Here is a 13,102-nt window from a genome sequence, read left to right as displayed (position 1 = left end):
CTCATACACCTGAACATACAACATGTATTATACTTTCCAAGAGATTGTAGATATCCCTTGTCTCTGGTCCAAAATATCATCCCAGCACACAAAACTCCCAGATATCCTAATAACTACAAAGATGAGTAGAAATCTGCGATTGCATACTGCACTTTCCATCTAGCAAAGAGCAGGAGGCACAGCAATACTTTAAAATACTGTTAATGCTACTCACTATCACAGAGCAGACAATGGTACTGGATCAAGGACTTACTCAATTTTACCCTCTTTTGTGTGTATGTGTGTGAGTGTACGTGTGCGATTGTGATAGACATCTTTATCCACTGGTAATATCACTTGCCAGGAAGAGTGTTTTGTGAGAGCTTAAGTGGCAAGCATGAATTTAATCTCAACCTACACTTTATCCCATTGGGATAGTTAAGAATGATTGAGCTCAAAGCCATTTTGAGCTTTTACTATATGCAGGACATCACTGCATCAGCAACCAATTATATGAGGAAATGTAATTTTATCCCTACTACGCTTCTGGAAAAGACTAATTTTAGCACATTTCCGTCTCCCCGTAACATCAAGAAAGTGCCTAGTGACGCAATTCTGTGAAGTAGCGCTGGTGGGATGTGACAATACTCGGGTCCCCTGATGGTCTGCGATGTTGGCAAGCAGCTTCAGGAGTATCCCAGTTAACTGGTCCACCAATCCAAACGGAGGAGCAGCTACCCATCACTGCTGCTGCCCGCTGGCCGTGAAGATCTCCACCTCCGTCTCGCTGGAGTTGGAGAGGATGCGTTGCCGTGCCGCCTGCTTCTTGGCGGCGATGAGCCTCTTGCGGGCCTCCTCCCTCGCCGCCCGCATCTTGGCCGCTCGGCTCTCCTTCGCCTCGTTCTTGTTGGAGTCCTTACCGTCCTTCTCGTCCTTGTCGCGGCTGACCTGGCGACCGTAGGCACGCTTGGCCGGTGTCTTCCTGGGCGCCGTCTGAAAGAATCAATACCAATAGACGAAAAACAAAAGTTGAGTGAAGCTGTTTTCGTGGATCATTCTCATTTACATACCGTTTGAAAAAAAAAAGTGTAGTTTGAGGTTCTTTCCAACACATTGAAACTTTGGGAATTCAAAACATTGATATCAAGACGTTTACCTAGTTTACATTTTCTCAGCTGCTGCAAGATGAAGGGTCTTGAGATCACCTAGCGGTGTATGCATCACAATCCAAGAAGAGAAAACACTCCAAGGAATATGCAAAGTCACCATCCCCACTTTTAACAGTTCAGATAGGAGAGAATCTGCATAAATTATATGTGACCTGCTGTCACTTTACCCCCATCAAACTAGCTCACTTCAAGGCTGAGAAAGCCGGTAAGTAAGAAATTTACAGTTTCTCCAAAGGTGAGATTATTTGTCATCTAAATTCCTTCTAAATTCCCCACATCTATGAAGGTTTTGAAATATGAATAAAAAAATTAATTCTTGAGAATGACTTCTCAATTATGGTGAGGTAGAAATAAATGATTTATGGTTTGGCTGCTAAGTAACAAAAGTTATGAAAGTTATCTTAATGCATTTACACAGAAATATCTGACTGGCAGTGATTCTATTTGTAAGTTCATCTGGTAAAATGAAAATCTCCAACATTCTCCATTAGACATATTTCACTTGATTTCAGGTTACCAAATATTAAAGACACGAGAACTGAAATCAGTCGGTAGTCAGTCAACGAAATGACACACATGACAGAACTCTGCCTTTACAGCATGTACCACAGTAAAAAACCCACTTCTCTTTTCTTTTCCAGTGCAATTTTCATTGCATTTCATGTATTCTTTGGCAATGATGGTTGATGGATGCCCACATTACCGTCTCATGACTCAATAACCGGTAACAGTCAACGCATTATCATTATCAAATACCTGCGGGGACGAGCAAGAAAATGTGGAGAATGCTTAGAACGTGTGAAGTATGTTCCCTGTCAAACCCATCAGGGTAATATGTGCTGAATTCCATTCCAGACACAAGAATCACACCCCCTCCTGGCATTTAAGTAAAGGGTCCTAAGTGTTAGTTGAGAGCTATTAGCCATCTCTCATTCAGACCCAGCCATCAATCTACATCTGGTCCCCCCCGCCTCTGCTCTACTCCGAGGAGCTCGATGCAATTTAAAACGGCATCATCAAAAGTGTACATAATGAAGTCAATTATAGAGGTGGGGTAGGATGGGGCGAGGGGGGTGGGGGTGGGTAGCGAAGGAGGCAGATTCACAGGGAATGTTTGAGCTGGATTGGAAGCAATAAGTCACAACATATACTGTGTGAATGGCATGGTACGAAAAGTAACAACATATAAACTGACTGGTGTTCAGAGTGAATGACTTTGTACCTCAGTTGCAACCTACTGATGCAAAGTGTGAATGGCATTGCAGGGGACAAGCACATGCCTGTTGTATTTTCTGCTGTTCTACATCATATCATAAAAGATAAATAATTAAAAAATCTGTTGTTTTCAAATGGTACTGAGACTGAGGGTATGATGTGAAAATTACAATTTCTGAATGAACATTTCACTTCTTTTTCTGCAATACCTGCAGTGTGGAAATATGGCTGACCCGACTTCTTCATCGTTCAGTGCATTCATACAACTGCACACAAGTGTGTCATAAGCTGGCTGGGATCAGTTTGTTTCATATTGAGAGTCTATGAAGTTTTCATTACTGTTGTGTTGGCAGCATGGCAAGGATGCTCCTTCCAGCATGAAATGTAATTTCTCCAATGTGACCATGTGATCTGATACAACGTCTCAGAGTTACTTAATTACTCTAAAACATATGTTTGGAAGAAAAAAAAAATCATCTCTTCCTTCTGTCTACATAGTTACTCATCAAATGGTTTGACTGTACAGGGGCAGATCCAGGATTTCCATACAGGGGAGGCGCCTTTACAAAATAAAGGGATGTGCAAGAGCCCCCCCCCCCCCCCCATTTTTTCTTTTTATTTCTTTTGTTTTAACAAAAAATAAAGAGGGGGCACGCACCCAGTGGTGCCCCCTTTGGATCTGCCACTGACTGTAGCGATGCTCACAGAACATTAAGGAATATCCATGAGCAGCCCGCCATGGCAGCGGATGTTTGATGCGACATATGCCGTCCTAATAATGACAGTCATCATCACTGTGTGAAGGATCAAAGAACTTGAGAGGGGCTCAATGTGGCCATGTATGTATGCACATCCCTGAACCATAGATTTACATTATCTGTGTGTAGACAGGCATCCAAGGCTATCACTGGCCCGAGAGACATCATGATCCACACAGGCACATTCATGCACTGCCAAGGGATTCAGATGCGTCCTCTCCAATTACAGCAAGCTCTATCACTGCCTAGCTCTATGGCTGTCAACACAGTGCATCCTTCCACACAAACTCATTACAGTCATTAAAAAGCAGGTGATTGTGCATGCGACAGTATCACAGCACATATCCACTCTCAATGTTTCTGATGACGCAGCTAGACTGATTAAGTCTCCCTCCTGACACTATCCAGGCAAGTGATGTAATGTATAGATCCCCCAAAAGGGGAAGGGAAAAAATAACAGGAAAAATGTCTTTTATCAGAGGGTTTGCCAAAACACATTTTTTTTTTCTTTTTTCTTTATGGGAATGAAAGAATTTATCCAAACATACAAGACCATGCATGATGAAGACAAGCATATTTTTCTGCGAAAAAAAAGAAGAAAGTTTGTTGTTTGAATGTGTGGATTCGTATGGTGAGGTGTGTATTGTATGAGCGTGAAGGAAGTTTGCGGCAACACCTCATGAAAGTCCTCCTGGGGAATGTTAGAATTCTTTCTGGGTACAAACAGCTCTAACAAGAGCTAAGCAAGCTTGAATAAGCTTGACTTGTTCTAGGAACCAAGTAGCTGCTCACAGGTTTATGTTTCAGAGCAGACTTAGATTTAGAATTCGCGAGACCATTACTGAATTCATTACTTGCTGAGCAGCAGTCATTGCACAGTAGTGTTCCTCTACCTATTATTTTCCTCCTTGTTTCTAAATGTCTTTTCTAGATGATTCTACCCCATTCCTTCACTACGTAGGGGTCCTCATCCTCTGGCACCACTCACCACTGTACTCCACATATTCCACAACACCCTTCTACAAGGAGCTACTATACACCCTTCAACCGCAGAGTTGAAATAGACTACCATCCTGTTTCGGCCTACCCATCTATGTTTCTCTTGCTCAGCAGCATAGGACAGACAGACAGACTGACAACCAAACAGAAACAGACGGACGGAGACAGACAGATTGAATGTTTAAGCTGAAGCATACAGAATATCTGCCATTATATAGAAGTGAGAACACTAGACAATGCAATCGGTAAGCACTGCACTTGGCTATGTGTAACCTCAATTCTTCGTTCTTTCTTTTTTTCCCCCTTGGCCTGACTTCTTCATTCAGGCAAGTAGGGAGAGTTAAACATTTATAAGGAGAGGCATCAATTTTTCCCTGGAGTGCATGGCTGAAAGAGGGCAAGTGAGGACAACGGACACAGTTGAGTGGACATAAGATAAACTGATCTATCCTCAATACAGTCACCACTGCTTTGTCGGGATGAGCATTCAAGACTTCTACCCCTTTCACAAACTCACATGGGTGGCGTCATAAATATGGAGCAGGACCAGAGTAACATGCACTACACCAATTCCACACTGCTATTATCTGCATCGTGACCAGACTTGGAGTTTGCAATTGACAAAGACGATTTTACCATTTAACCATCATCTAGTCCTGGCTATGCATTAAAGATAACAAGCCCCAGAGAAATGCTGCTGTGATATTGTCCCTTTAAAGCGGTGTTCCTGTCTATCCAAGTTCCGATCAAGCGGCAGGGACTGTACCCTAAAAGTTGCTGGTACATGTAATGCCTATCAAATCTAACTGTTCCAGGTATGGCCTTTTAAGACAGTGACTTCCGTTTAAAAAAAAAAAAAAAAAAAAAAAAAAAAAAAAATCTACAAATGTATGCATCGAGTCCTTGCCCTGTCTGACTGACAACTCCTGTCTCCTTTATCTACTGTATGACCTCTCGGTGACCTGCTACAGCAGTCACACCTCATTATCATTTTAAATGTCATTTTTCCGCTGGCAAGAAACGTGTCACTCAGAGTTCAAATATTATATGACTGCAAAGTGGCATTAAGCATTTGTAACAGTTGAGTGAAATTAGCAGGAATTCTTGTAAAACGGTCCAATGAAAAGTCGCACGGGGTGCGCCACAAACGTGACATTGACTGCATTTGTAGCAGGTGCTTGCCTGCATTCTGCGTTGAAATATGCATGGTTAATACTGAAATTGCACTTTCTACCTAAAAAAAAACAACCAACAACTAACAGCAATTTGATCAAGGGCAACAGTTTGAGATTAAAATAGCAAAAGAAAAAAAAAAAGAAGAGAGAGAGACTCTGCGGCAAGAAATACACGGCTACGTGTACATGTACATGTAGAAAACATTACTATTGTGATCATGTGATCAGCACTTGGACTGCTCAGTTTTACTCCAGAGCACACACTCTCCTGTTGTACACATAGTTCACATATTCTGTATCTACCGGTGCATACATGCTGTACATCAAGTATTATTGTCTTAATGTGCAAACACTGTAAAAGTTTTCTATATTTTACATTTTATGTAAATAGCTATCAAGATTCATTTGGCAAGGCAGGCCGGATGACTATATGCAGACATCCAAAGAAGAATATCCTTAAGATGAATTTCCAATTTACCACATACACTGATCTATCCTCACTCTATTTCTAATAAGATGTCTCAATTTTGCCACAACACCAGCTACTGCTACTGCTACTGTGCAAATTGTCATCATGCTTTGTACGTTCAAGAGTAATAAAATGTATGAAAGAAACCGGTAAACTGATTGAGATAAAAGTGGTCAAAGCATTCCCTGTTTCTGGCAATCCTACAAAATTTACACCAGGAAATGGCTTCAATACTTTCTCAGAAATTGAGCCGGAGCCAGAACAGTTAGAACTTCGTCCACAATCAGCAACATTCCAAGCAACTTTGGACATGATGAGTCATTTGGCATTGACTCCAGTTTTAAGGTCAGGTAACTGTGTCTGGAAAGAAAAAGTATTTCAGACAAAGCGGGAGAAAACAGCTTGGCGTGATGTATCTGATCTCATTTCTAAAGAGCCCTGTATTACATACTCCAGCAAAGTCAATGTCTTGTTGAGTTTACACTGTTTATCACTCGGTCAATAAAAGCACTCAAAGCAGTGTTTGGTATTTTATTTGCGAGAGACTCTGTCATGTGTCACTAAACAATTCCAATTACTCTGTTACTAATAGTGTACATCACACTTCAGGCAATGGAGCAAATCTGACAGGACAAAGCTATCACGGCCTTGAAGTTGAATTTCACAACAAACCACAGGAAGATGACATGGCTGAAGGCACACAGCACTGTTCTATTTGCAACAGCAAATACACAAACTACGGCAGGAAAGTGAAGGGTCAAAAGTGATCAGGCTTTACATCTGATATACCTGTATATAAATGCTATCTCAGATTTAAAAAGGCTATCAGAACAAACAACCACGAGGATGAGTATACAAAATGAAAATAAAAGGCTATATATCGTTTCCTCTATGTCTGGTAGATCAGTAAGTTCAGTCTCTCTGGACAGCAACATGCTTCATGCACCAAAACAGATTTGCCAGACAGGAGGTTACACAGACAACTCCTTCACAATTGAATGTATATCAGCCACCATTATAATATTAATGAATAGTTGAAGTAGCTACCCTTCCCCCCCCCCCCAAAAAAAAAAGGAATCAAATGAAAAGGCAAAACATAGTAAGGAACTACAAGGGAAACAAGAGAGCAAAACATCAACAAGCTAACCCTGAGCAGCTGTTGTTTACAGACATGAAGGATGGTCCATCAGGGATAACTGCATGTAGTGTGTTCTGGTTAGCACATTTCAAAGGAAGCATTCATACTGAAAAAACATTTTGTGTAAATAGGATATCATCATTCATCATTAACAGTGGCATCAGTATAGGTTGGAAATAGGAAATGATGAACATGCATTTTTAATTCAGGAAATGTCACTTGCCCATGCTTTCAAGTAATACCAATTTCACTGAAATACATTTTGATATGAAATTTATGAGCTTGAATTCACAGACAAAAATATAAAATCTATGAATCACAGATGAACATGTTTCACAGCTTTTTGTTGAATTTGATATGAATAATTCTATCAGAGGTTCTTCGGGAATGTCTACTAATAATGCATGCATTATCCATAAGGCATAATTGTCCTGTAACTTCTGTTCCACTGCAATGACATCCCCTAATTGTTGACAGGCCGAAGGACAAGGAATTGATCACCCCATTGATATACTTTACTGGATTTCTCTTTGTTGCGCATCGGACACAATGACGACGGACGGAAAACACTTAGAATGCTCCATAAACTTCCAGACACCCAGGTGATAGAATCCAAGCTAGGATCATCTTTCACAACTCAGTTACTCTAGTTCGTTCCCTCTGTGTCCTCAACCGGTGTCAGTGGTACTAGTAGAACCAACCCGCATTTCAGGATATCCCATTTAAGAATGCCAGGAATTCGTCATCGCCTTGTCCATCCATACCTGGATGGCTGAGTGATTTCTACAGGTATCTTGATGGGGGAGGAAGAACCAAGAACTCACGTCGACACGTACCTCACATATCTACTCAGCAGATCAAAAAGTTGTGGCTAGCTCACTCTCTGGATGCCATTCCCTGACTGTCCGTAACACTGATTACTGGCATGATCATGTTTTATTTGAATATCACTGACATCTCTTACCTTTTCTGTCTTTATGTCAACCAAAACATCTCTACATCTTTCCCAATTTAAGGGTCTATAGATATCAATTTGCAAATGTCACAAAATTTTTGTAGTTTAAGAATAATGTCTCCAAACATTTTGTATGAAATCTTGCAGTATTTACACCTCAAAAGTTTCTCTCTTTTTTTTTTTCTTTTTCTTTTTTTTTTTTGGGGGGGGGGGGGAGGGGTGTTTACAGAAATTAAAGACTAACCCCAAGAATAACGGATGACATTTTTATGGGGGTCTGAATAAATTCACTGAAAATCTATAGTATTTATTGCCCCTCCAAAAGTCATGTCATACAATTTGTAAGCTGAATGCAAATTTTTTTTTTTTAAATCAAATCTGAAGATCTGGAGTATAATTTCAGGAAAAATAAGCAGTAAACCAGCATCTGCTGACAATTTTTCCCCTCTGCTCAAATTGATGTGTGAAAAAGATCTAAAGCTAAACATGAAAGTCAGTATCAAAAAGTGCTACCCGCACATCCCTGGACAATGGCAAACTTTGAAGGGCTTTAATTGCTATACCACAACGTGTAATGCCAATGGTCTGACTCCAGTAGAGAACACCATTTTACAGAAGACTTAATTAATGACTTGTGCTTTTGCCAAGAAGGAAAAGGATCTGTTCAAAGTCTGGGTTCTGATATCATTTCAATAGATCCGGCTTTCTGTCTGGAACATGAGCTGTTTGCCAGAGTTCAGCCAGATGTGTGTGCTAGCTTCTACATCTGGCTGTGACACGCCCCAGCAATGGCATCTAAACTTAACGATATACACGTTCTATCCCACCCGAATGAAAGAATTGACAAAGAAAATATCAGCAGTTAGGTAGAAACACCTACACACTTTCTCACATGGGGCGGTATTCTCAAAAGACTTTCTTCAAAAACCAACCACAAATTACAGTTCTATTCAATATCATCTTGCCAATACTGACTGCATGTCGTGTAATGAGCACCTAAGTACACATTAACATATGATCACTAACCAAGCAATGCTACACTACTTTCTCCGTGAAATACTAACACTTTAGAAATGTTATGTTTCCCTCAGTCCAGGAGATGGAGTCTCTTCCATCCTTCATTTAATGAAACATGCTTCTCTTATAAGTTATAAATCTCCCTCTGTGATCCAATGAAGAGATTTTACGTGAATTTTGTGGATTGCAAATACCCCACACTCAAGAGCCTACGTTCCCAACACTCATACTCCTAGACATCATAATAACTCCTACAGAAACAAACATTTAAGGGCTTTTTACACTTGTAAAATTTTGCTTAGCCCCGGACCAACGGTGGGGCTAAGGGGGGGCCTTAGCCCCACCGTTGGTACGGGACTATCCTTAGCCCACTTTCTGTTTACACTCATTTTTGCCAAAGTGGGCTAGCCCCACCGATAGTACGGTACTATCTGGCCCTGCAAAATAGCAGGGGTTAGCACCGCAATTGCGGTGCCAAGCAAGTGAGTGTAAACAGAACGAAAAAATAATCCTGGGCTAAGCGACAGAGACGAAGTCCGACCCTCACTGACCAATCAGAAACGAGGTAATCAAGTGCTGCCGGTGCGTGCGTGTACGTGTACAGTACACAGCGTAATTATGAATATTCATGTGGTTTGGAAAGTCCGGGGCTAAGAAATACGAGTGTAAAAAGATCAGTTTTCTCCTTAGCCCCGGACAAGAGATAGTACGGGACTAATTGGCGAGTGTAAAAAGCTGAAAAAATTGGTACGGGACTAACGATAGTCCTGGGTCAGAGAAAGTCCGGGGTTAAGAAACACAAGTGTAAAAAGCCCTTTAGAATGCACTGTCCAGAATTCCCTGAGCCATGTCGGACAACGCACAAATCATAATGGCATTGACATCCCAATTAATCTGACTGCCTGAAACTATTATGCATACAATAACTGATCACTGCATGTCCAACAAACAATGTATGTTTGCTTTACTTCAGATACAAATTATATATATATCTAAACATTTGGCAGGGGTAGAACGTATTAGCTGATTGGTACTGTCGGTAATATGTAAGTTTTCGCAGATTACCCTAAGTGCAGTATGCACACACATTTTCCTCTGCTCTAGGGGCCTTGTCAATCTGTAGACTGAATATGATTGCTATTCCTACGGAGCAATGGACTTTCAACAGCCAGTGGCACAAGCAATGGATAAAAACATGCAGCTCATACCTTGTAAATTTTTAAGCTAACAAATGCCTGTGACATTTAAAAGAGTTGTCCTAATCGTGAACATTGTCCACTTTAATGCACTGTTACGCGCCAGAATTCTGGCAGCCTCCCTCGAACCCTTTTTTTCATTCGGCCTCTGGTATTATTCATCACTCCGCCCACTTCTCTTCTCCAACTGTCCCCTCAGATCACAGCAGCATCATCCAGCTCAAGACGTGAATCTCTGGAGCATCTTAGAGGTACATCATCCCTCATCATGCCAACACTACATCACTGGGAGGCATTCTGGGGCATCCTGCTTGCACTTCATGCCAAGGTCTACAATGGACTATCAAAACATATTTGTCAAATCTCAACATAGGGCAGTCACACTAACAGTAAAACAATAAAACAAAACAAAACAAAACAAAAACACCTAACATTATGGTGTATTAGTGGCTGCCTAATTGTGCCAAGAGCAACTCCAGACATTTTCAATGAAATCACATCCCAGACTGTGATCTTCCAACGTCCCATGACGTTTCCTTCGATAATTTGCAATGTAAAACCTCCTGACGGAAAATTCATCATTACACTACTGTACGTGACTTCCACTTGCAGTTTTACATTACATCTCCTGTGTCTTCTATCACTCATGTGCATGAGACTGCAAAGCTAACTGCACATTTGCATAACGGTGGCAAAATGTCCAAATTTTGCCTCATGTGCTCTAACATTGCACTATTTCGTCGTACCAGCACTGCAATATCTCATTTCAAGAAATTTCTGCATGAGAAAGGGACCCTTACACTCACCTCTTTGCCTCCCTAACCCTCCCCCTCCTCCCCCCCCCAAAAAAAAATATCATCTCAAAAAAAAAAAAAAAAGATATCATCAAGAGATGAGCTATATATTCGCACAACCTGATGGCTGAAGTGTAATCTACCAAACAAGCACCTTCCTCTACAAGAATTGTATCTCAGCATGGACACTTTAAATTTCTCCATCTCAAATACACATTATTTGTAGGAAGGTCAAAACATTCAGTACTAGAATTCATCAACAACAAGATTACTACTCTCATTTATCTTTCTTGTTATTTTTTTCTCTTACGCATTACAAAACTGATGCGCATCCATGTTGAATACACAGTCATTCAAGACACAATGTCTGGGAAATTTTTAGTAAACTACCTGGTGTATTCATCACTATCAAATTTATACTGGGCCTTTAAGTGCAATATTCAAACCACTGTTTATCAAATATCCTGCCATATGCTCCGTTCAAGGACATAGTCATTTTGGTGGATGTCCACAATATATATTTTGCACTTGAATTTCCATGGGGTGAAAATGATAGGTAGCGCAACAACCAGCAGAAATATACAATCATCATATCACGAGGTGAAGATCAAAAGGAAACAAAAAAAAAGTATGGCACTGTCTAGGCCTGCCCTGGGAGACATGGCATCAGCTAGAGGGAATACATCAATACTAGAATACAACAGATATATTTGCATCATATTGCACATGAGTGGCAATATTACTCTCGTGTGAAACTCCTGGTGTGACTAAAGGCGTATAGTGTATACTTAATCATTTTAAAACAATATCATGGTGATCTACATTTTCATTTATCTGCAATGAATAAAGTTGTTTGACTGTCCCTCTCAAACATCTCCCTTTAACCATCCCTCCCCCTCCAAAAAAAAAAAAAAAAAAAAAAAAAAAAAAAAAATATATATATATATTTATATATATATATAATAAATGAATTTATGTAATGCTCCTGTATACTAAATTGGCAGAAGTAGCTCTTTGTTCTACCCCTATGGATCTTCAAAAATCATAGCCCAAGCCACTCATGTTTGGTGTAACATGGCCATTACATGCATTACAATACATGCCAGCTAAAAAGCAAATGGACAGCAGCCAAGCCATGGTTTCATCAGGTGGCACGGCTATGGATGAGTGGTAATGTCAGTACTGGGGAACATTGTATCCTTTCCACTGTGAGTCATCTGTGGATGTTACTCGTCACGCTGATGTTGTGCCAACAGGGGCTATAGGAACGAATTCCCCTTCTCTTACTCTTCTACCCCCCCCCCCCCAAAAAAAAAACACTGTTTGAATAGGTCTGTATGAATATATCGGCCTATACACATACATACACATACACATCTGCATTCTTAACGAGCATTTTTTTTTTTGGGGGGGGGGGATATTGTACTTAACATGTTAGAATTACTGCGGATGGAGGTTCAATAACCATAGAAATTTGTAAGTTTCCTTTGTTGTTGTTTTTTTCAGCAATGACCTTAACTGTGTTAATACACACAAAGTCATCGGGTAATGCATTCTTGGGGTATCCAACACTTTTTTAAACCTTGCGGTGACTATTGCTGGCTGAATCTGAAAGCTAAGTTCCATTCAGTGATATGATTAGAGCACATTAAAAAAAAATGTATAAATAATAAAGAAATAAATGAGAAAAACCACCTCCATATACTGTATCTCAATGGACAAGCCAATCAATCAAACAGTTAGCACCTGCAATCAGCAATGTTTGTTACAATCTCCTGATAGAATCAGATTGGAATTCACCATCAAGTTTAAAAGAAGCTGGCAACAGTAGTACAATCTATGTACATTTTTATGCAAATTCTTTAAAAACAAAAGACTTCCAAATAGTTTGATACTGTAAAGAGGTGTTTTTACAATTCCTTACTTCTGTGATTTCTGTTACTCTCAATTCTATATTTTTTTTTCAGCATTTCACAGTAGCATGTTGCTGCTTTCAAATAAGATTTGTTTCTCTATCAGCGCCACACAACAATCCAAGTAATATTTACTTGCTGCAATCATTTCACTCATTCATGTCATGTTGACTGCCAGTTCTGCACACTATTCACTGAATAAATACCCTGACTGAAAGTGGGGGAAACTGTTGTATAAACTACATTCATACTTTTATCAACAGCTGTCATGTTTCAGACAGAACAGTTGTATGCAGGTGATAAAATCTTTGGGTGGGGGATGATT

The 13,102-nt window shown here is 40.2% G+C and overlaps 1 pseudogene; it reads right to left on the bottom strand.

Moving 5' to 3' along the window:
- Positions 1 to 623: 623 nt before the first annotated feature.
- The window catches only part of LOC139740638 (uncharacterized), a 59,122-nt pseudogene continuing 46,643 nt past the window's right edge, over positions 624 to 13,102 (bottom strand).

Source organism: Diadema antillarum, unplaced genomic scaffold (assembly GCF_040938485.1).
Source record: "Diadema antillarum isolate AM-2024a unplaced genomic scaffold, OU_Dant_1.0 seq00000871_RagTag, whole genome shotgun sequence".
Classification (NCBI taxonomy): Eukaryota; Metazoa; Echinodermata; class Echinoidea; order Diadematoida; family Diadematidae; genus Diadema; species Diadema antillarum.
This window is presented reverse-complemented; position numbering and strand designations above follow the sequence as displayed.